Below are 24,779 nucleotides of genomic sequence, written 5' to 3' on the forward strand. Positions count from 1 at the left end.
GATTAAGGTAAAAACATTAAAATGTAACTTTAAAAGACAAAGCTGAAAATATCTTTTCAAAATGTAACTCCAAAAGACTAATGTAAAAAAAAGACTTTTAAAAATATAACTCCTAAAATAAATGTAAAAATAATTTTAAAATGTAACCCCAAAAAAATTTAAATATTTTTAAAAAATTACTCCAAAAGACCAATTTAAAAATATTATTTAAAACATGTAGCTCCAAAGATAAATGTTTAAAGAAATCTTAAAACGTGTTGTAACTCCAAAAGATCAATATAAAAATATTGTTAAAAATATAACTCCAAAGAACTAGTGTAAAAGTATATATTTTTTTAAAAATTTAACTCCAAAAGATTTATATAAAAAGTATCGTTCAAAAATGTAACTCCAACAGAAAAATGCACAAAAAAATTAAAATATAACCCCAAAAGACAAGAAAAAGAAAATCTTTACAAAATGTAATTCCCAAAAGACAAATGCAAATATAAAATTCCCAGGAACTTTTCAAAGTAGAAAGATGTTGCACTCGCCACCATTGACACCATAAGATGGTATCTTCCGAAATATTGTCAGAAACGAATCTATGTTGATTGGAAACAGATGAAAGTTACTCCTCTCGGAGTAAATCTTCAAATTTCTTCTTTGGAAGAAATGTGTATAAAGACTCTTCAAAACTTCGCCTATAGTCCAAGGTCTGTGAGCTGCTCTCCCGATGATTCTCCCGATGATTTTCCCGCTGCTGGTTCTGCAAATATTCGCGGGGAAGTTTTTAATTAAAGTTCAATTTCCCTGCAATTCTCATGGGACGCGCTCGCCGAGTGATGCTGAACTGAAGGGTGTCGGCGAGATGGTGAGAAGTGGTTTCCCCTGGGGTCCTAGCGCTGGAAATATTCAGTACAGTATCTATATGTGTGTGAGAGGCTCTGGCACTGAACCAATATGCGGTGCAAAAGCTTTGTAATCAGTGCAGAACAAAACAGATCTTGTCAGTGCCTCGCTTTGCTGAGTTTCCAACTTTACTAGAGCTTCCACTAATTACACGACAAATGAATTTGGAAGGTAGTCAGTGTGTGCACAAGGACAAATAGATTATAACCACAGTTGTGACCTTTAACCTCACAGAATATTCGTAATATTTACATAAAATGGTTTTGCATGAAGGACGACTTGCCTTCATGTAGCACTTTCGGTAGCCCCTTATGATTTGAAGGTGCCAGTGTTGGACTGGGGTGTACAAAGTTAAAAATCACACAACACCAAGCTATAGTCCAACAGCGCTCTGAAAACTAGTGCTTCCAAATAAATCTGTTGGACTATAACCTGGTGCAGTGTGATTTTTTTTTAACGTAGCCACTTAGGATATCTGGTCAGCATGGACGAGTTGGACCGAAGGGTATGTTTCCATGCTGTACATCTCTACAAATCTATGACATCCCAAAGCACTCTTCACTCAATGAAGGGTGGTCATTGTTGTAGGAAGCACAGGAGCCAATTTGCACACAGCATGCTCCCACAAACAGCAATGTGATAGTTACCAGAGAAGTCATTCTGTGAAAAATGCGAGAGGAAAAATACAATGGATGCTGGAAAATTAAAACAGACAAAGAGAATGCTGGAGAAACTCAGCAGGTCTGGACGCACCTGTGGAGAGAGAAACAGAGTTAACTTTTCAAGTCTGGGATGACTTCTGGGATACCTCTTTCTGCTGTTGATTGAATAATACATATTGGCTGGAATACTCTTAGAAGAGTCATACCTTTTTAATGTCACTTGAGGGGGCAGATAGAGTCTCAGTTTAACAACCATCTAAAAGTTAGCACTTCCAACACTGCAGCAGTCCCCCAGTACTGCACGAGAATGTCAGCCTTAATATTGTGCTCAAATCCTACAGTAAGGCTTGAAACTGCAACCTTTTATTCATTTGTAAGCGCCGTGGATTGGGTGGGCTTAACTAAATGGTTCACAACAATGAAGGAACTGTGTTTGAAATGTTTACCCAGATGGACTTCATGAAGTTTTACAACTGAATAACAAGTATACTCATTCCTGAGATGGAGGGATTATCTTATAAAAAGAGATGAAATAGATTGTGCCTTTATTCTCTGGAATGTAGGCGAATGAGAAGTGATCTTGTTTAAACATACGAAGACTTACAGGCTTGACAGGCTAGATGTAGGAATGGGCGTCTCCCCTGACTTATTGATCTAGACTCAGGGGTGCAGGCCCTGACTTATTGATCTAGACTCAGGGGTGCAGGCCCTGACTTATTGATCTAGACTCAGGGGTGCAGGCCCTGACTTATTGATCTAGACTCAGGGGTGCAGACCCTGACTTATTGATCTAGACCCAGGGGTGCAGACCCTGACTTATTGATCTAGACTCAGGGGTGCAGGCCCTGACTTATTGATCTAGACTCAGGGGTGCAGGCCCTGACTTATTGATCTAGACTCAGGGGTGCAGGTGCGGGCACTGTCACAATAAAGAGTTTATTCTTTAGCACCGAGATTAAGGCTTCATTATTTAGATTTTATGACTCTGTGACCGGGATGAGGAAGAATTTCTTCATTAAGAGGTTGGTGAATCCCTGGAATCCTCTACTTAAGATAGCTGTGAAGGCTATCATTGAGTTTATTCAGGACAGAGTTTGAAAGATTTCTATGTATCAAATTCATCATGTAATATGGGGATAATGCAGGAAAATGATGTTGAGTAGAACATCAACCGTGATCTCATTGAGTGGTAGAACAGGTCAAAGTACTAATTGACCGCCTCATGCAGTTATTTCTCATGTTGTTAATATCCAGGGTTTGAACAGCATTCCTTTCCAATGAAATGGCAAATTAAGAAGAGGTCTTGCTTAATCTTAATGTAGTCCCTTTGGACTTGAGGTCACCTCTGATCTAGATTGACAACATGAACCAATGCTTCAGCTTTTTGTTTTGATTGATTGAGTTCCTGGGTTTCAAAGTAAATCGTAGAGTACTCATGATGATTAGGTAAATTTATTATTGAACAACAAAGCAAGATGTTTCCTATGTATCGCTCCTTAACTTCACAAAACATCTTAAGGTGCTTTGTAAGAACATAATGAGATGAACATTGATACCAAAGTCAGTGAAAGAGGCATTGACAACAATATCTTGGTCAAAGGACTTAGTTTTAGGCAACATTTTTTTAAAAAGGGAGAGGTGGAGAAGTTCAGGTAGGGAGTTTCTGAGCCTTGGGACTACACAACAGGAGACATGGCGAGCAATGGTGGGGTGTGGTGGTGGTGGGGGATGTAGGGGTGGAGTGGGGGCAAAGGAAACTGGAGTTACAAGCACGGAAGAATGTAGATCTCTGATTTGATTGTAAGTTTGGAAAGACAAAGGAAGAGGCCATGGAGGGTTTCAAGACATAGATAAGAATTTCAAATTTAGGGCATTGGATGAAGGGCCTAATGTAGATTAGTCAGCACAGGTTGATAGATGTAAAGGAAGGATACAGGCAGGAGAGTTTTAGATTAGATTACATTCCCTACAGAGTGGAAAAGGCCATTCAGCCCAACAAGTGCACACCAACCCTCTGAGCAGTAATCCACTCAGAGCTATTTCTCTCTGACTAACACACCTAACACTAGGAGCAATTTAGCATGGTCAATCCACCTGACCTGCACAGCTTTGGATTGTGGGAGGAAACTGAAGCACCCAGAGGAAACCCACACAGACAATGTACAAACTCTACACAGACAGTTACCCAAGGCTAGAATTGAACCCGGGTCACTAGCACGGTGAGACTGCACTGCTAACCATTGAGCCATCATCCATCTTTAAGCAAGGTTTAGTTAATAGAGTGTAGAAGATGTGGGTAGGTGGCCAGGAAAGGTTTAGAGTAATTGTGTCTAGAGGGGAAAGAAAAAGGCAGTGGTGAGAGGAGGGAGACTTTAAAAAGTCACGAGGGACAAATCTTTTATACAAAAGGTCGTTCATGTGTGGAATGAACTTCTTGAGGAAGAAACGGATGGAGGCACAGTTACAATTTTAAAAAGACATTTAGATGAGTACATGAATAGGAAATGTTTGGAAGGATATGAGTAAGGAGTGGGGCTAGTTTGGTTTGGGATTATGTTCAGCATGGATTGGTTGGACCAAAGGGTCTGTTTCCATGCTGTATGACTCTGAAGGTTTACACAGCAGATAGGTGAGAACAAGTGATACCACAGTCATAGAGATAGGTTGTCTTAGTGATTAAGCATTTGTGGATACAGAAGGTCCGCTGAGAGCCAAACAAGAATGTGCAAACTCTGTGTGGAGTTTGCACATTCTCCCCGTGTCTGCGTGGGTTTCCTCTGGGTACTCCGGTTTCCTCCCACAGTCCAAAGATGTGCAGGTTAGGTGGATTGGCCATGCCAAATTGCCCATAGTGTTAGGTGAAGGGGTAAATGTAGGGGAATGGGTCTGGGTGGGTCGCTCTTCGGACGATCGGTGTGGACTTGTTGGGCCGAAGAGCCTGTTTCCACACTGTAAGTAATCTAATCTAAAGATGTAAAGGTTGAACAACTTAATCTTATCCACCAAATTTTAACAAAAGGTTGACCAGAACACTATGAATTAAAGTTCGTGAAAGTTCATATTTCTGGTGTATGAAATCATATATAACGGACCATCAGAGGTCTAAACAAGTTTTATACATGCATGTGATTTGATAAAATGGAATTGGAAAAATGTCTTTGTTTCAGTCAGAGACCAGTCTTCATAAAGGGGAAGAAACTTATTTACCTCCGCATTTTTCAGCAAAAGTAGGATGTAAGGATTACTCCCAGAAATTGCAATAGCTACACTTAATCCAATTTGTGAACGTATTGATATGTAGAAAGACGGTAAACTATTTCATAAGAGTAAATGATTTCACCTTTATATGGCATCTTACATGACCTCAGCATGACTTCCACAACAAACAAAGGTTTTCTGACATTTTGTTCCAGTTGTAAAGTAAGGAAAAACAGCAACAGTAAGCAGTCAAAACCCAATAAACACTGACCATCTCATTGACTTGAAAATCTTTCTTATTCATTGAGGTATAAATACCAACACAAACTAGCAAAATATCTATGGTCGATGTGCATAGTGTCAAATGATTGTTGTCCACCTTGTGTAATCGATAATGCGGTTTGTATTGGGAAATTACGTGGCTTGTAAGGTAGAAGACATGAAATGTGCATTTATTGTAATATACATTGTTTTTGACAATTTTGTACAGTATGGAATATTATATATCGGACACAATGGATGTTATATATGTAAAATGTAGAATATCTTTTAAGTGATCAAATGATTAGCATTGTACAGTCTCACTAATTTCAGTAATTTTAAAAAATGACTCAATTATATCAGTTTTATGAAGATATGCAAAACAACAAAAAGTTGTATTTATGTACTGCCTTTAGTACGACCAAACTTTCCAAGCTGCTTCTTAATAGTATAATCAGACAAAAAATGACCCCCCAAACGAAATAAATTATTTGGACAAATGGATAATAACTTAGACAAGGAAGTATGCTTTAAGGAATATCTCAAAGAAAGTGATTGAGGTTGAGAGTCAAAGAGATTTTTGGGTAGAAATTCCAATGATTTAAGGGAGTTGGTTAACGGTATGACTGTCAATATTGGGCAAAGGCACTGGGGGATGCCACAGGGGGTCAGAGTTGGAAAGCACAGAGATGTTGAAAGGTTGGAGGAGGTTAGAGAGATCCTAAGGGTAAGGCCTTAGATGAAGATTTAAAAATGGAGGTAAAAGTGGACTGGAAGACAATTGAGCTTAGCCAGCAGAAGAGATGCTAGGTCAGTGGAATTGTATATTCATTGATTTTAATTAATGTCAAACATATCATTCACAGCCCATGCATACACTTATAGAATATCAAAAAATAATGTTCTGAATTTTACCATAGTTTGGTGAAGTGTCAATTCCTTTAAGTTTCGTGGAAAGTTTTTTCTTCTGCAGGCCTAACAAAATCTATCACAGTATCATCCCAATCTGCCTGATGAACTTCCTAACATGCCCCTGTGGCATGCAACTCATCCTATGCCAATCAAATTCTACCACTCACTATATCCAGAACAATTTGCCAATAGTGGGATATCTCAGAATAGACTGGACATCCGAGGCACCAATGCCATAGTGCACCACCCAGACAAGCACAGTCAGTCCGGAGCTACCCTGCAAGGTTCCTGACTTTTTCCCTGGTCATGGCAGAGAAGCGGAATTTGGGGTCCCCTTTGCAGACAAGGCCCTAATGGAGGGGGTGGTAAGAGAAGGGATGTCCTTATCCCCCATCTCTGCCAGAGGAGGACACATTACTAATGGTAGCCTGGTCTGAGGTTGACACCCGGTCAGTGCAGTTGCAGCTGTCTAGAGTAACATTCAGCAGTATGGGAAAAAGGTCAATGACCTTCTCTGCTCCATGAGGGTCAGTGCCACCATCATCTCTCTGATACCTCATACATGATCTATCACTGTTACTCTACCCACCTTGCATCAAGGCTCATGCTCTATCACTGTTACTCTATCGACCTTGCATCAAGGCTCATGCTCTATCACTGTTACTCTACCCACCTTGCATCAAGGCTCATGCTCTATCACTGTTACTCTACCCACCTTGCATCAAGGCTCATGCTCTATCACTGTTACTCTACCCACCTTGCATCAAGGCTCATGCTCTATCACTGTTACTCTATCGACCTTGCATCAAGGCTCATGCTCTATCACTGTTACTCTACCCACCTTGCATCAAGGCTCATGCTCTATCACTGTTACTCTACCCACCTTGCATCAAGGCTCATGCTCTATCACTGTTACTCTATCGACCTTGCATCAAGGCTCATGCTCTATCACTGTTACTCTACCCACCTTGCATCAAGGCTCATGCTCTATCACTGTTGCCTACAATATGTTCCCTCACTTACTCTCACTCACATAATTCTGCCACTTTCTCTTGAAACACCTGACCATCTTTAATTCAACAGTAATTGTTGTGCCAGCCCCTTTCACCTCTCCTTTCCATTTGAGCTGGAAGCAGCCCACACCATGGCAAAAAGAGCCAAGCTGAGTGGTGGGCTGCCTATCATTCAGTTCCTATCCCCTTACGAGGAGATGGACTTGATTCTGACCATGCCAAGTGGCTGACTGGCCAATGTCAAGTCCCTAGATCAGCATTGGAGGCTACATTTGATTTATTATGTTAGGGCCCTTAGCGGAAAGCTGGTTCCCTTGATAACTGAGGACTCACGACTACTGCAACAAGCTTCCTAGCTCTGCATCTGCACCAAATGACAAGGCAATGCAGGAGCCAGGTAGTTCTGGCTGAGGGGGTGTACTGCAAAAGGGCAGGGTAAGGCAAGACATGGATGTGGTAGCCATAACCCTGTCACAGGTAGGCTCAAAGTGAGTAAGCTAAAGTACCAAGTGAGCCAGCCCAGGGATACAGCCCACTCCAATCAGTGAGCTGAGTGCCTAGTCCAGCATATATAGTATCTTTGCAGGAGCATCACAATGATGGTTACCAGAATGCCCTGAGGTGCAGCAGGCAGTTCAGAAGCTGATTGTAAGTGGATTAGGATGTGGCATGATGGACAGGCTGACATAAAGCAGATGTTGGCATTGATGGATAGAGGGTACATGTGGCTGGTGCCCCAGAGATATGCCCTGAGATGTTGACTGGGTTTCCAAGATGGCAGTCCAGAGGAATAAGCAGTGAACTGAAGTCATCAAGTGTCTGCTTTGACTTTCTTGTCAGGAAGAAATCTCCTTTGTCTTTTTCACTATTGGTTCATGTCCAGTAGGAAGGTCAAAATCTATTTCTCTCTATCTCTCCTGGTCTTCTTCTCTCACCAACTTTTGCCAGTTGGGGTAGATGAGGCACAATCATAGTTGCTCTAACCTAACAGAATCTTTCTGCTGGAGTACAATTGGCTAGAATTTATTTGACAGGAGATCATTGAGAATAAAATCAAAATCAGGTAAAAGATTTAATGCAGTGTGATTTATAAAGTACAGCAAAGTAGAAAGAAGAAAAGTAGATTTATACAGTCAAACAGTAAGAGAACTGAAAATAGACTGATCCCACAGTCAGAAACCAGGTAATGGAAATGAAAAAAGTAATGATTACAGCAAGGTGAAGAATTGTTAGATTATCACTGTCCATTATTATATTGGTCTTGTATTATCTTCTTTCACTTTGTAAGTATTTATAAAGCCAAAATAAAATGAGTCAAACAAAACCTATTAAAGGGTTAGATCAGGTATGTCTGACTAATAAGAAGATTAAAATGTAAGGATTAGTAACCCAAAGGTTTAATCTTCAAATCAAATTGGTTATTTTGTCTGTAAAGAAAAGTGGTAAATACAACGCACATTCCTTCACAATGAATTTCAGAATGACTCCAAGTTCCTAAATTGACTCTCAGACAGCTACCTCCTCTTCAATACAATCACACTGGCGCGACTTCCCACTGACTAATCATTAGGCAGAAATCTAATCCGCCGGAAGAAAAGCACACACCTGTATCGCAGATAAAGTTTCTCCTCTGCACTATGCTTCATTTAACTTCTGCGCTCTTTAGACAATGGCTGTAGCAGGAAGTACAGTAGCAGAAATATTTGGTGTCCCTTTTATTTCTTTGAGGGAATAGTTGCAGCATTTTGTCATTGTGACAGTTCATTATTTCAATCGATCCTCTCAATCTCCAGTGTGCAACAATTAACTCGAACCCACATCCTGTGTACACCATCATAAAGAAGAATACTCACGCTGCACACAGGAATTCTACATACACGGTCATACATGGGAACCAGTATCCTGGAAAGAGATGCAAAGGCAACATGTAGTTAGCCCTGAAAACCAGCACGTAACGAATTGCTACTTGTTGAGCAAAGACCTTTCTGCTCAATTCTCCAGTGGATTTATTGATTACTATCTTATAATTATAGCCCTTAGTGATGGTCTTCCCTGTAAGTGGAAAACTATCCTGTTCATCGCTTCACCAGGACTTTCCAAAGTAAGAGTTGGGTCCCTAAGTGGGGTTGTGAGCTGGGATTGTGGGGTCACAAGCTCTGCAGCAGTAATGGCCACCATGGAACTCTTATCGAGTTATAATAGCTGTCCTCCCATTCCACCAGGACCCTGCTGTCACAACCTTCAAACACCACACTCAGTTCACACTGAATCAATTTTCAAGCCTCGAAATGGATTTACAGCATGGAAAGGTTTGTGAAGCACTATGCTACACTGGGACCATCTTAATCTGAACCAAGTTGGTATTGTGCAGAGACTTACCAAGACAAAACAATGGGAGAATTGAATATTGAGAATTCCCACATTGCTTAATTGCATTGCCCTTTTGGGCTCAAGTGATGGTATCTGGAGGAGGTTCGAAATAATAAGTAGGAAACTAGTTCATGCAATTAGATGTTAAAAAAAAAATAAGATCAACTTACATGTTCTATTAACATGGAATCTATTAACACTGACATGAAAGCTAAAGGTTCACGGATATGCTAAGGTGTGGTCGACCATAAGTTTGATTTCCTATCTTGTTACCTCCACATTGCTATGCAAATGCAGAGGCCATTCATCTCACCACAAATGAAGAAAAAAATTCAGAGGGACATTTTGATATCCCCTTTGAGGATTGAGTTTTGAACTTTATTGTCAAAGCAATGACACCTGTCACCTGTATACCTTATGGGCATAGCAGGTATAATGCCAGATAAAGACAAAAGACTTAGTTGTCTGCTTAACAGACTGGGCATGTGTCCAACTATCTCCTGCACTAGTAAACTTCTTTCCTTAATTGTATCAAATTGATGGAAGCTTTATTATTCTGTGCCCATATACTGAAAAATTGATTGAAGCTCCATAACCTCATTTCAGAAGAGAGACTTTTGGATTATCAGTCTGGACTCATTTTGAACTCAGATGCCAGAGGTGGAAGCTTGCTGTATAAACTATGGCACTAACCAGTTTCATGATGCACATATCACGATCAAATGGAATAGAAATCAATTCCATCGCCCTCTTTTCTTCCAATGTCATAATTTGCTGGCTAAGTTTATGATCAGACTTCTGATTTCATTTTTCTAGTGCAATGTTATCCTATCTCATTGATAGGTATAAACTGATACAGCAACAGGAGCATTTAAGGGATTGAGAATAACCAGCATTTTTGAAAAGAGACTACAGTCTACTTTGTTGTCCCACTACTAATGCCTTGTGGCAAAGTATAAGTATGCATTCCAACTTTATCAGCAAAGCTGAAACAAATCTTTGTATCTCACATTTCCTGTTGGCAATCTTATAACTGGTCCTCTCAAGCATATTAATTTGGACAAAGAACTGACTATACAATAAATCCTTCCAGGAACTTTGATACTGAACTCTGAATGAATGTCTTGCATTCGTACAAATGTTAACAACTGTAATTATGTGATACTGGAAAATCCAGGCATAAGACTAGAAACACAAGTTAATCAAAGTGTGGACTTTGGTAACTGTTAAATTTAACAAGGACATTTTGTCATTGCTAAGGTCAATAAATTATTCAATGGTTTCATTCTAACCACTCACGTCAAACTAGTTTCCTCCTCAATATTGATTCTATTTTCTTGCCCCAGTTTTCTCCTCCTGTCCTCTAGACGCAGGTAAAATTCCTGTTGCTGAGGGTGGGAGTTGGCCACAGAACTTTTTATTATTCATTCCTGAGATGTTGTCATCACTATCTGGACCAGCCCTTGAGAAGCTGGTTGAGCTGCCATCTTGAACTGCGGCAGTCCAGTTGATGGGAATAGAGAGGTCCAAGAATTTGATGCAGCAAACTGAAGGAAGTGATGTCAAGGTGGTGAGTGGTTTAGAGGAGAAGCTAGAGATGGTGATTATCACTTGTATGGACTGCACTTGTACTTGTCGATGGTAGCTGTCATGGGTTTGGAAGGTGCACGCTAAGGACCCTTGCTGAATTTCTGCAGTGCATCTTAGTAGATGTTACACACTACTGCTACTGATTGTTGATGATGCTATGAAGAGAGGCTGAGTAGGTTAGGATTGTTTTCATTAGTAAAAAGGAGATTGAGGGGGGACCTGATTGAAGTCTACAAAATCATGAAGGGTATAGGCAGGGTAGATAGAGGTAAGCTCTTTCCAAGTGTAAGGGATTCAATAATGAGAGGTCATGCGTTCAAGGTGAGAGGTAAAAGGTTTAAGGGGGATACGCACGGCAAGTACTTTACACAGAGGGTGGTAGGCGCCTGGAACACATTGCCAGCAGAGGTAGTAGAGGCAGGCATTTAAGGTGAGTCTGGCCAAATGCATGAGTAGGTGGGGAGCAGAGGGGTACAGATCCTTGGGAATTGGGTAATAGGTTTAGACAGTGGACTTGGATCGGCTCAGGCTTGGAGGGCCGAAGGGCCTGTTCCTGAGCTGTAAGTTTTCTTTGTTCTTTCTTTATTCTTTGTGAGGAATGAATGTTTGTGGATGTGGTGCCAATAAGCAGGCTGCATTGTCCTGGATGCTGCCAAGCTTTTTGTGTGTTGTTGGAGTTGTACCCATCCAGGCAAGTGGGTGATATTCCATCATACTCCTGACTTGTAAATAGTGAACAAGCATTGGAGAACCAGGAGGTGAGTTACTCACTGTGAGATTCCTAGCCTCCAACTTTCTCCTGGTAGCCTCAGTTTTTAAATGGCTAGTCCAGTATAGTTTTTTAGTCAATGGCAGTTTCCTCCAGATGTTGATCATGGGTATTGCAGTAATGGTAATACCATTCAATGTCAAGAGGCAATGGTCAGATTCTCTCTTGTTTGAAATTATCGTTCCTTGGCTCTTGTGTGGCACTAATACTACTTGCCACTTGACAGCCCAAATCTGCATATTGTCTGGGTCTGCGTGTATTTATGCATAGACTACCTCAGTATCAGAAGCCTCACGAATTGTCCAGATCATTGTGCAGTCATTTGACTTTATGTTGGAGGGAAGGTTATTGGTGAAGCAACTGCAGATGGTTGGGTCTAGGACACGACCCTGAAGAACTCCTGCAAAGATGTTCTGGAGCTCAGATGGCTAACTTTGAACAACCACCATCATCTTCCTTTGTGCCAGGTATGAATCTGACTAGAAGAGCTTTTGATGAGGTGAACTCCAATCATGAGGAAGATTAGAGAGAGATCGGGGAAAAGTTAGCAGTTCTGGGAAAGGTTGGAGAACGAGGTGGGCGTGCTGGTTGGTGATTGCATTGTCTGAAGGACGAATCAGTAATTGTAATGGAGTAGGAAATAGGTTAGCCGTGAGTATAGCCAAAGCCCCACAGCTTCTCCAGCTAAACAGTCAAGATAAAAAATCATTCAGACCCCTCTCCTTCTGGCTGACCAGATTCTCAATATGCAACTTGCAGCCATTGAAATATGTTATTGAGTGACCTGCCTGCTGATTAGTTACCTTCTCTACCCTTTCAGTTCGCTAGACAGCTGGTTTGCAATGCAGATTCATGCCAATAGCATGGGTTCAATTCCTGCACCTGTTACCATGAAAGACATTCCTTCTCAATATTTCCCCACACCTGAGATATGGTGACTCCAAGGTTAAACCAGTCCGAGTTGTCTCTGTCTGATAAGACAGCAACTCTATGTCCTGTAGGACCAAGGCAACATTACTTATACCCACAGTTTGCTGCCCTATCTCCATTAAATCTTGAAGTGAACCTATTTAATATTCGATTACGCACAATGGGTTTTGCTTGTAAATACTTGATTGGCGGTAGCTATCAAGGAAAAGCAAACAAAAATATCACGGTGATTTTGGTGGTGACAAAGTCGTTCAGTAGTGTGTGATAACACTACTGGGTATATAAAAAAAAGCTAATATTTGGGATTGAGCTATGGGAACCTAATGTAGAATGAGGATTTTTTGATTTCAAACTATTGAGGGAAAGCAAGAGGAAATTGTTAGTTTCTAATTATGCGAGTATTTCATAAATCTCGGATCTAGTCTTGAAATGAACTGCCTGGGATATGTAGGTGTTGGCTTCAAGATATTCCCTACCATTTGATATCTCTTCATTCAAGAAGAGCAGTAAATGTTTCCCAGGTTTGTTGGTTCCGACTGGGCAGAGTATTACATAGGTGCAGACGAGACATGACCAGCTCACATTTGTCAGCTGGCCATAAGTTGAGTCGAGTTTTGCGTGATCTTCCTCAACCAACAGAGAAACAAACTGCTCCTGATGTTAAAACGTCATGTCCTACCGTTAAAACCCAGTGGTGTTCAAATGAAACAGACACTTCAAGTTTCTCTGCAACCCCACTTTGAATTTCAGCCCAGGTAAATTTCAGACCCACTGAAACTTACTGAATAGAAGGAGACCAATTCTTTAGAAATCTAACCATGTTATGTTTATCACTGGTTCCTTGCGATAAAGCATTTATATTTCTACAAATTTATTGACATCTTTCTGAATTTGGTTTTCAAATATTTATTGAATCTATCTGTGCAGCTAGTGAATTTTTCTACTATTCTCATGGAATTAATCAAGTATGAATTTCTTTCTATATATTTGTGCCAGCTCTCCTTGATTATCCCCTGCTGGTATACATGCGGATCATTGCTGCTGTGTTATGAGTTGTAAGAAGTTCCTTATAACTGACTTCAGACTAACTGGTCCATACTTGTTACTCTCCCAATTTGAACTGGTGTGTCACAGTCAGTTGGCTGCAAACCCCATGAAATGGATAAGAGGGATTGAAAGATTGTGGTCGGTATTCACATTAATTCCTCTTTCATACCTTATTGCCTAGAGGGCAACCGTCAAGAGTCCGATGACTAATCTACCTTCAGTTCTGCTAAATTGTTAACATGTTAACTACTAAAACCATCTCCCATATCTTCCTCTAGTTCACTTACTTTCTCAATGCTTCTGCTGCTTTTAAAGAAGAATTGTGAAATATTTATTCAATGGCTTGGTGTGGACTGAATGGCCTGCTTCCACACTGTAGGGATTCAATGATTCTATGATCTCCTCCACAACTTCCCCCTTCAACGCCTTATTCTTTTAACTGTCTTATTCTTTTGACATGATTATAATTTGTCTCTGCTTCCATCTTGTTTCATATTATATGGTAGTTTCTTCTTTGTCAGTCTTTTAAAAATCCCACATCACCTCTAACTGCACTTGCTATGCTCTTTATCTATATCATAATTTTCATTTTCTTTTCATACTCAGAACTTCATTTTGTTATGGGCCTCCTTGTACAAAAATATTCTTTGGAAATCTAACCATGTCATAAATAAAGATTTTGCATTATTAATCTATTATACTATGTGCCAACTTTCCTTCCTAATTAATTAATTTGGGTCAGATTATTGAAACTAACCTTTTCCACAAAGCAGGAAGATTTTTAAGCCCCATCCAATTTGGTTCACATTGGAGAGTGATTGGATGGGTGATCATTACTGGTGATCCACTTGATCCTGTAGGATTCTCAACCAAATCTCCTATCTCACTAAACTTTGCCTTATTTGTGACTCTCCAGTATCTTTCATCATTGTGACCGACTATGTTGTAGTTGCTATTTTTATAAGGCATCTGGATGGCTACATGAATAGGAAGGGTTTAGAGAGCAATGGGCCAAGTACTGGCAAATAGGAGTAGATTAATTTATTAAAGATGGTCGGCATGGACAGGATGGACTGAAGGGCCTGATTCCATGCTATACACCTCTGTAACTCTATTTCCCTATTGTCCCATTATTAATTTGTTCCATTTCATCAAATGAATTCAATCAAACGAGCTCTTTTTCATTGTATTCAAATAGACTGATCCAGGAAGCAGTACGGAATGTGTTTGAAAAAGCATCCCTCCTTTACCACCTACACCTTCTACATCGTATTCTAACAAAAGTAAAATACTGCAAATTTTGGAAGTCTGAAATTAAAAAAAACAGCAAGTGTGGGAGAAACTCTGCAGGGTTGACAGCATCTGTGGAGAGAGAAACAGAGTTAATGTTTCAAGTCTGCTCGGACTCTTCGTCAGCACTGTCCTATTTTATATTGGGCGGGTTGAAATCTACTTTTATTCTGTCTTACACCAGCCCCCTCAAATCTATTAAAAGCTTTCCAACAGACTCAAATTTCTTCTGTATTCCCATAAACATTTATGAATTTTTTTTAAAAATCCTCCTTCTCAGCCAATTGTCATAGATGTGTAGTGTGGCAGGCATGTGCTTTTAGCTGACCAAAGAACAACTTAAAATGGGTTGGGTTTATATGAATAATCAATTGGGCGTGGCATGAACACTGCTGCCTTTCAGTCTACACAAGAAACCAGAATGTTCTTTGATCCTGCAATTTTAATAATTAACCTTTGGTCAAACCTTAACCAATGTTGTCAGCATCGTTGCTATTGTATCACATCACAGGTCGCTGTGCAGCACCAGAACACAAACCAGTCATCTGATCAATAAATTACACTGCCATTCAAGTGTTTGACATTTATGGGTCATTTTAAAGGGTTTTTTTGGTGTCTGTTTGCATTTTAGTTTGGTATTAAATCTCTTGTTAAATGCTAAAGGCTGAAAAGTGACATGAGAGCCTTCTTTAGAATGAGGTTAAAAATCACACCACCAGGTTAGAGTCCAACAGGTTTATTTGGAAGTACAGTACTAGCTTTCAGAGCACTGCTCCTTCATCAGCTAGAGTCATAGAGATGTACAGCATGGGAACAGACCCTTCGGTTCAGCTCATCCATGCCGACCAGATATCCCAACCCAATCTAGTCCCACCTGCCAGCACCCGGCCCATATCCCGCCAAACCCTTCCTATTCATATATCCATCCAGATGCCTTTTAAATGTTGCAATTGTACCAGCCTCCACAACTTTGTCTAGCAGCTCATTCCACACACGTGCCACCTTCTGTGTGAAAACGTTGCCCCGTAGGTCTCTTTTATATCTTTCCCCCTCTCACCCTAAACCCATGCCCTCTAGTTCTAGACTCCCCGATCCCAGGGGAGAGACTTTGTCTATTTACCCTATCCATGCTCCTCAAGATTTTATAAACATCCAAAAGGTCACCCCTCAGCCTCCAACGCTCCAGGGAAAACAGCCCCAGCCTATTCAACCTCTCCCTATACCTCAAATCCTCCAACCCTGGCAACATTCTTGTAAATCTTTTCTGAACCCTTTCAAGTTTCACAACATCTCTTCGATAGGAAGGAGACCTGTATTGCACACAATATTCCAACAGTGGTCTAACCAATGTCCTGTACAGCCGCAACATGACCTCCCAACCTTTGTACTCAATATTCTAACCAAGAAAGGAAAGCATACCAAACGCCTTCTTCACTATCCTAGCTACCTTGACTCCACTTTCAAGGAGGAGAAAGTGAGGACTGCAGATGCTGGAGATCAGAGCTGAAAATGTGTTGCTGGAAAAGCGCAGCAGGTCAGGCAGCATCCAAGGAACAGGAGAATCGACATTTCGGGCATAAGCCCTTCTTCAGGAATTGAAGAAGGGCTTATGTCCGAAACGTCGATTCTCCTGTTCCTTGGATACTGCCTGACCTGCTGCGCTTTTCCAGCAACACATTTTCAGCTCCACTTTCAAGGAGCTATGAACCTACACTCCAAGGTCTCTTTGTTCAGCAACACTTCCAAGGACTTTACCATCAAGTGTATAAGTCCTGCTAAGATTTGCTTTCCCAAAATGCAGCACTTCACATTTATCTAAATTAAACTCCATCTGCCACTTCTCAGCTAATTGGCCCATCTGGTCATGATCCAGTTGTAATCTGAGGTAACCCTCTTCGCTGTCCACTACACCTCCAATTTTGGTGTCATCTGCAAACTTACAAACTATACCTCCTATGTTCACATCCAAACCATAAGTGACAAAAAGTAGTGGACCCAGCAACCATTCTTGTGGCACTCCACTGGTCACAGGCCTCTGGTCTGAAAAACAACCCTCCACCACCACCCTCTATCTTCTACCTTTGAGCCAATTCTATATCCAAATGGCTAGTTCTCCCTGTCTTCTGTGAGATCTAACCTTACTAACCAGTCTCCCATGGGGAACCTTGTCAAACATCTTACTAAAGTCCATATAGATCACATCCACTGCTCTGCCCTCATCAATCCTCTTTATTACTTATTCAAAAAACTCAATCAAGTTTGTGAGACATGATTTTCCACGCACAAAGCCATGTTGACTATCTCTAAACAGTCCTTGACTTTCCAAATACATGTACATCCTGTCCCTCAGGATTTGCTCCAACAACTTGCCCACCGCTGATGTCGGACTGACTGGTCTATAATTCCCTAACTTGTCCTTACCACCCTTCTTAAACAGTGGCACCACGTTTGCCAACCTCCTGTCTTTCTATAGTCATTTCACCTCTGACTATCAATGATACAAATATTTCAGTAAAAGGCCCAGCAATCACTTCCGTCAAGACAAAGAAGGAGCTCTGTTATTACAATGGATAAGATAAGAAGTAACATTTGTCTAAGTAGGAAAAGGTGATCAGCTGGGAGAGGGTGAGGATGGCAGATGCTGGAGATCAAAGTCGAGAGTGTGGTGCTGGAAAAGCACAGCAGGTCAGGCAGCATGTGAAGAGCAGGAGAATTGACATTTCCTGATGAAGGGCTTTTGCCTGAAGCATTGATGCCCTCCCCCCCCCTCGGATGCTGCCTGACCGCTCGAGGGTGATCAGCTGGTCAAGTTTTAATTGCCCAAGGGTGTTAGAGAGGAATGTCTGAGATTTTTGTGGGTAATTTTTCACTTCTTCTGCCTGGAGAAAAATTGTGTTTGAGTTGAGTGGGGAGTGTATCTATTGTGTTTCAGGCATTATTCCTGATGAAGGGCTTATGTCCAAAAGATCGATTCTCCTGCTCCTCGGATGCTGACTGACCTGCTGTGCTTTTCCATCACTGCATTCTCGACTCTGAGCTCCAGCATCTGCAGTCCTTACTTTCTCCCAGATAGATAGGTAGATCAATTGATAAATAGCATTACACATAGAGTCATGGAGATGTACAGCAGGGAAACAGGTCCTTTGGTCCAAATCATCCATGCCAACCAGATATCCTAAATTAATCTAATCCCATTTGCCAGCACTTGGCCCATATCCCTCCAAACCCTTCCTGTTCACACACCTATCCAGATGCCTTTTAAATATTTTGATTGTACCAGACTCCACCACTTCCTCGTTCCATAAGCACACCACCCTCTGCGTGAAAAAGTTGCCCGTTAGGTTCTTTTAAATCTTTCACCTCTCACCCTAAACCTATGCCTTCTAATTTTGGACTCACCTACCCTGGGAAAAGACATTGACTATTCACTCTAACCATGCCATTCATAATTTTATAAATTTCTGTAAGGTCACTCCACAGCCTCTGACGCTCCAGAGAAAACAGCCCCAGTCTATTCAGTCTTTCCCTATAGCTCAAATTCTATAATGCTGGCAACATCCTTGTAACTCTTTTCTGCATCCTTTCAAATTTCATAACATCCTTCCAATAAGAGGGAGACTGGAATTGAACACAGCATTCCAAAAGTGGCCTAACCAACATCCTGTATAGCTGCAACATGACCTCCCAACCCCTATTTCTCTGTACTGACCAATAAAGGCAAGCATACTAAACACCTTCTTCACTATCCTGTCTATTTGTGACTTCGGTTTTAAGGAACTATGAACCTGCACCCCAAGGTCCCTTTGTTTAGCAACACTACCAGGACTCTACCATTAAGTGTATAAGGTAAAAACAATGACTGCAGATGCTGGAAATCAGATTCTGGATTAGTGGTGCTGGAAGAGCACAGCAGTTCAGGCAGCATCCAAGTAGCTTCGAAATCAACGTTTCGGGCAAAAGCCCGATGTAGGGCTTTTGCCCAAAATGTCGATTTCGAAGCTCCATTAAGTGTATAAGTCCTGCCCTGATTTGCACTCCCATCTGTCGCTGGACGGATTCCTTTCATGTGCGTTATGGTTCCTTCTTTGGTATGACTCCACAATTAACCTGATGTTTGCCTCTGGCCAGTTCAACTATGGGCTAGCTGACTACACCCCATTGTTTTCCTCACTGTCTTTGTGTTTGACTGCACCTTATCAAGTGAAATGGAGTGCTGGGAGCCAAGCAGCCAATTCAATGGAGGTGTAGTGTTAAGTTCTTAACTGCAGCTACCAATGTCACAGACAGAAAGGTCTGTGATGTATTGCAAAGAAGCAGAATCTATCCCACTGATTGAAATAAAGCTGGTCAAGCATGATAAAACTCATATCCTCTGGTCATCTTGAGAGATGCTGCCAGTGATTACAATCAAATTTTGCAGCAATGCCTTGATATTGTACACCTGAAACTAAGTGAACATTGAGCCCCTTCTTCTACTGAGCACAATTAGACCTTCATGTGGCTGGATCAGATGCAAGGGCTGGTTCTCAGAATCATAAATGCAGAAGGAGGCCATTCAGCCCATTTTCTTGGGCTGAGTTTTTTTTTAAAGAACTACCAGTTAGACCCATTTCCCTGTTCTTCCCCTATAATCCTTTCCTTAAAAACCTGGCCTGATCTGGGAAAGTGAGTGGGCTTTGACTGAGTTGTAATCAAGTCCAACTTACTGTCAAATGGAGCACATTGCCTCCTGCTACTAACATTACAAAGTCACGAATCTAACTAGGCTAAGATCAGTAAAGTGATCAGTGTTCTTAAGCTGTCTACTGCCAACTCCATTAAGATCTGGCAACGATCTGGATTTGTATTAACAAAATACCAAAAAGAAAATAATGACAAATTGTAGCTAGTTCAAACTTGCATGTAGTGAGTGTGCCAAGAACTGTGATCGTTAGAGTCACCTTTTGAGTGCCAACCAAACATTCCAGTGTAGCTACATCAGACAGGTTATGTGTAATTACAGGTTCTGAGGTATACTTCAGTATTTAGAATGTAAAATGACATAATACAACTGAAAGGAATATATTAGGCTTTTATTGTACCTCAATGCAGAAAATACAGTTCCAGAAGGTTGTGCGCTGTGCACAATACTGCCCCCTGCAGTTTATCAAGTATATGCCTAAGCGAACACATTTAATTAACAGCTGTCCTTTTGCAGTCCTCAGTGTTAAAGAAGATATTCTGAAAAGAAGCTTTCTTAGAAATAGTTCGGCCCCAATGCCATTGTGGGAAGGAATTGGGATATTTTCTTTCTGTCAGATCCTGTTTTGTTGCATGTAACAGGTTGCACAGCACTTCTAGACATATACACTAATGTTCCTACACAGCAGTACAAGGGCACGTAGCTCAACAGAGGTAATTTGTTTTGGAGAAAAAACTTAGGACTAAAAATAGAGGGTGAACAAACATTTTCTGGACATTAGAATCAGGCAATATTGAGGCAGAATTTAATACTTGGACAGGGCAAGGTAGCTGTGGTGTAGTGGTCATTATTACTGGACTATGATTAATGTTTTGGGGACCTGTGTTCAAATCCCAGTATAGCAAATAGTGAAATTTGATTTGATTTAAAAAAAAGACTAGCCCAGTTGCAATCACATTCAATTGTTGTAAACATCCATCTGGTACACAAATGTCTTTGCAGAAAAGAAACCTGCCTTCACTATCTGGTCTGGTCTGCACGAGACTCCAAATCCACAGCAATATGGTTGACTCTGAACTGCCCTCTGCACTATTCGGGATGGACTTGATGTGGAGTGCCTGTGTTGGACTGGGGTGCACAAAGTCAGAATTTGCATGACACCAGGTTATAATCCAATAGGTTTATTTGAAATTACAAGAGTTCAGAGCACTGCACACTTCACCTGATAAAGGATCAACACTCCGTAAACTTGTGATTTCAAATAAAGCTGTTGGATTATAAACCTGGTGTCATGTGACTTCTGACTTTACCTTAGGGTTGGGCAGTAAATGGTGGCACAACCACTGATGCCCTCATCCCATGAGTAAATTTTATTTTTTTATTTCCAGACTGAGAACGATAGACTTTTCATAGAATCATAGATTCCCTACTGTGTGGAAACAGGCCATTCGGTCCAACAAGTTCACACCAACCCTCTGAACAGTAATTTTTGTTAGATCAGGCAATCAAGGAATATGGAGAAATGCTGAGATACAGATCATTCACAATCCAGCTGAGTAATAGACCAGGTTGAAAGGTCTACATGGCCTTTGCCTATTCCACAAGGGTGCCTTTCAATTAAGTAACAGGTTCCTTTTGCCAGTGGTGTTATCACAACTATGGAATAGCGTGGGGAAGGAGAAGATTGAATATAGGATAAAAAACAGATTCATGAGTCCTGCAGCTTTCCTAAACCTAGTTTAAGATTTGTTACTTTGCATGAAGATACATTATTAGTGATAGATAATTAAATGTATTCCAGTTCAGCAGTCCTGCTTCAGTTTATGAAAAAAAATCATTTTTCTTTAAAGCTCTCCAGTCAGAGATATTGGCTCTAACAAGTTCAGTGAACTGGGAACGATCCAATTAAGTTAGATTAAATCAGCATTAGAGTGGAAAAGGCCATTTGGCCTGATCAGGCCTGGTCTTTCAATCATTCACATGTGGTTAACTCAAAGCTGATTGGTAAAGGAATCAAGGATTATGGCAATAAGGCAAGAAGGTGGAGTTGAGGATGATCAGATCAATCATGATCTCACTGAATGGCAGAGCAGATGGGCTGAATGGCCTTCTTCTCCCGCTTTGTTTTATGGCCTTAATCCCATTCAGCGTGTTTCACAACCTCACATGACTTGCCTCAATTAATTTGAGTCATCTGAGCTGACAGAATACACGTGTAAAACTTACTGTTCATCCTAAATTAGTTTGTGGTTACTCCAAATCCAGTGACAGTATTGGAATCCAGACAGGATTGATCCTAGAACAGAGCCACAAGGCCACAGCACTGCAGAATTCCAATAAGTAGAAACTATTCATCATAAAAAGAAGCAGTGGCACCTTAAAGCATGGTAAGGTCCATCATTGGTAAGTTTCAATGGCATAATCATAGCAATTCACTTTAGAGTTTAAGTACTGTTTCATCTGTGTACCATGCCCATGCCATAATACATACTTTGAATAGTAATGTAGCCAATTCATATCAGGACAGATCTCTCCCACAGCAGCCAATGCAGTGCCTCCTGCTGTAGGTTCTTCTAAGTTTCCTTCATCTAGCGCCAAATCATGAATGTATTTTGTCTTCCATTATTTCCTTTTTGTGTTGCTAGGATACAAGAAAATGCTGCAAGGTACAAAACATTTGGGAGACTTCTGGGGATTACACTGTCACTGCCAATCCTCTCAGGCATTGAAATTACTAGCCCAAGGGCTCCGTGGAATACAATAGGGTTCCCCGAGTGATTGTACATATAAAAGTGAATTGACTTTCAACCACAATTATGATTCTGTTGAGGTTAAAAATCACACAATACCACATTATAATCCAACAGGTTTATTTAAAACCACTAGCTTTCAGAGCATTGCTTCTTCAACAAGTAGTTGTGGAGCATAAGACCATAAGACACAGAATTTATAGCAAAAGATTATAGTGTCATGCAACTGAACTGATATATTAAACAAATCTGGGTCATTGTTAAGTCTTTTATCTTTGAGAATGGGTTGCAGGTTTCGGTTCATTAATATATAAATCCCAGAACTTCTTTTAAGTCACCTTCTCGAGATAACTTAAGGTTTTATAACAAAAGGTGCCATCTCAGCTCAGACAGTACATTAAAGGTGTGAGGTTAGAGTCTGTCTGTGTCCCAATCTTCAGTCAGACTGGTTCTATTTCCAAAGTGGAACTTATAAAATATTACATGCATTGATCGCCTGCAGATTGTGCATTTTTTGAGCAAAATACAATCTATTTGCAAATATAATTCTGCAAATGCAAATTCACCCCATAGACTTATATGTACATGTGCATGCATGAGAGAGAGAGAGTGTGTGCGTGTGAGTGCACATGAGAGAGTGTGTTTGCACGTGTGAAAGTTAAGTAAAGCGTGTGTGTGGGTGTGATGGAGTATAAGCCTGTGAGAGGATGTGTGCATGGTTTTGAGTAATGGGAGGTGTAGGTGTGTATGCATGAGAGAGAGCGTGTGTATGAGAGAGGGTCTGCATGAGTGTGTGAGTATGTAAGAGTGTGTTTTTGTGTGTGAGAGAGAGAATGTGTGTCTGTGTGTGTGCGTGTGTGTGTATAGTGCAGTGCAGTCACCTGTAGTGTGATATGAACCCAAGGTCCTGGTTGAGGCCATCCTCATGGGTACCGAACTTGGCTATCAGCCTCTGCTTGGCTGGAAAAGCACAGCAGGTCAGGCAGCATCTCAGGAGCAGGAGAATCAACATTTTGGGCATAAGCCCTTCTTCAGGAATGCACCTGATGAAGGTCTTACGTCCGGAACGTCGACTCACTTGCTCCTTGGATGTTGCTTGACCTGCTGTCCTTTTCCAGTGTCACACCTTTCACCTCAGATCTCCAGTCCTCACTTTCTTCTGATGTCATGTTCAGTGCATTAGTCACCTCCTGAATCCAGACATCGTCTATTCAGGATTATGAGTCAATTCATTTCCCTAACATCAACTTATGATTATTACATAAAGATCAATTTTACTCACAGGACCAATGGCATTGGAGGTGAAAAGTGACTATTGGCAAATCATGAGCATATCCTCATTAATTCCTGCTGGGTATTTCCCATAGTGATGTAATTAATTTTCCTGCTCCTTGGATGCTGCCTGAACTGCTGTGCTTTTCCAGCAACACTCTAATCCAGAATCTGGTTTCCATCATCTGCAGTCATTGTTTTTTACCTGTAATTAGTAAAAGTTAACTTATCAGGACACTACCAGTATCATCTTGCTATATTTTTATGGTATAGCCTCTTCTGCTCTCAATTAGTGGATGGCTGTAGGGATTGCAACAAAGTCAGCCAGCCAAACCTCATATAATATGAGTTCCCCGATTGGGGGCTGTTAATCTGATCCAATCAGGGTGCCCTGGCTGATAGATAAAAAAGAGGAGTGAGGGGTTTGTTCACTCTGAGAGCTGGCTCTGAGGGAGCTGGATCAATGTCAAGGACTCTCCATGTGTAAATAAAGGGGGACCTGGGGGTGGGGAAAAAAAAGGAATGTCAGAAATTCTGGCACTCTGAGAGCTGACTCTGAAGAGGCTGTACTACAGTCAAGGACTTTTTCCTGTGTAAATAAAGAAATTATGTAAGTAATTGATGACGGGATACATACCTCTGTGGAGTTATTTCAACGGTGAATATATTTGTTTTACTGAAAAATCTGACGATTACATATTCTCTTTTATGGTTACCTTCCATTCAAACAGTTACTCCAGGAATTTCACCTTTGTGACTGCAGTTTTCAATGGTTTAATTAATTTGTGTTTGCTGATATGAGTCTGGTAACTGACCTAATGTTCATGTACTTGATTTATTAAGTCTGAGTCAAACATTGCCTCAGAGACAAGTAATCGGGCAACAAAGGTGAGCTGTGTGAATGCAGACATGTTGTTATTGCAGAGATGGTTTAAAACTCTTTAAAAGAAATAGTTGCATACATGGAGAGCCGTGTCGACTCTGCATTTTTCTGAGTTATAGAAAATATGAAACAGTGACCATTGTTAGCTTTGACTCATTGAGTATTACTCCTGCTTCTTGGTTGGAGAGTTGATGCAGAGACTTGTGCATAATATTCAGACTGACATTCCAGTGGAGGAAGTGGGAGAGTGATTATTCTGC

Source organism: Chiloscyllium punctatum, chromosome 45, assembly GCF_047496795.1.
Source record: "Chiloscyllium punctatum isolate Juve2018m chromosome 45, sChiPun1.3, whole genome shotgun sequence".
Lineage (NCBI taxonomy): Eukaryota > Metazoa > Chordata > Chondrichthyes > Orectolobiformes > Hemiscylliidae > Chiloscyllium > Chiloscyllium punctatum.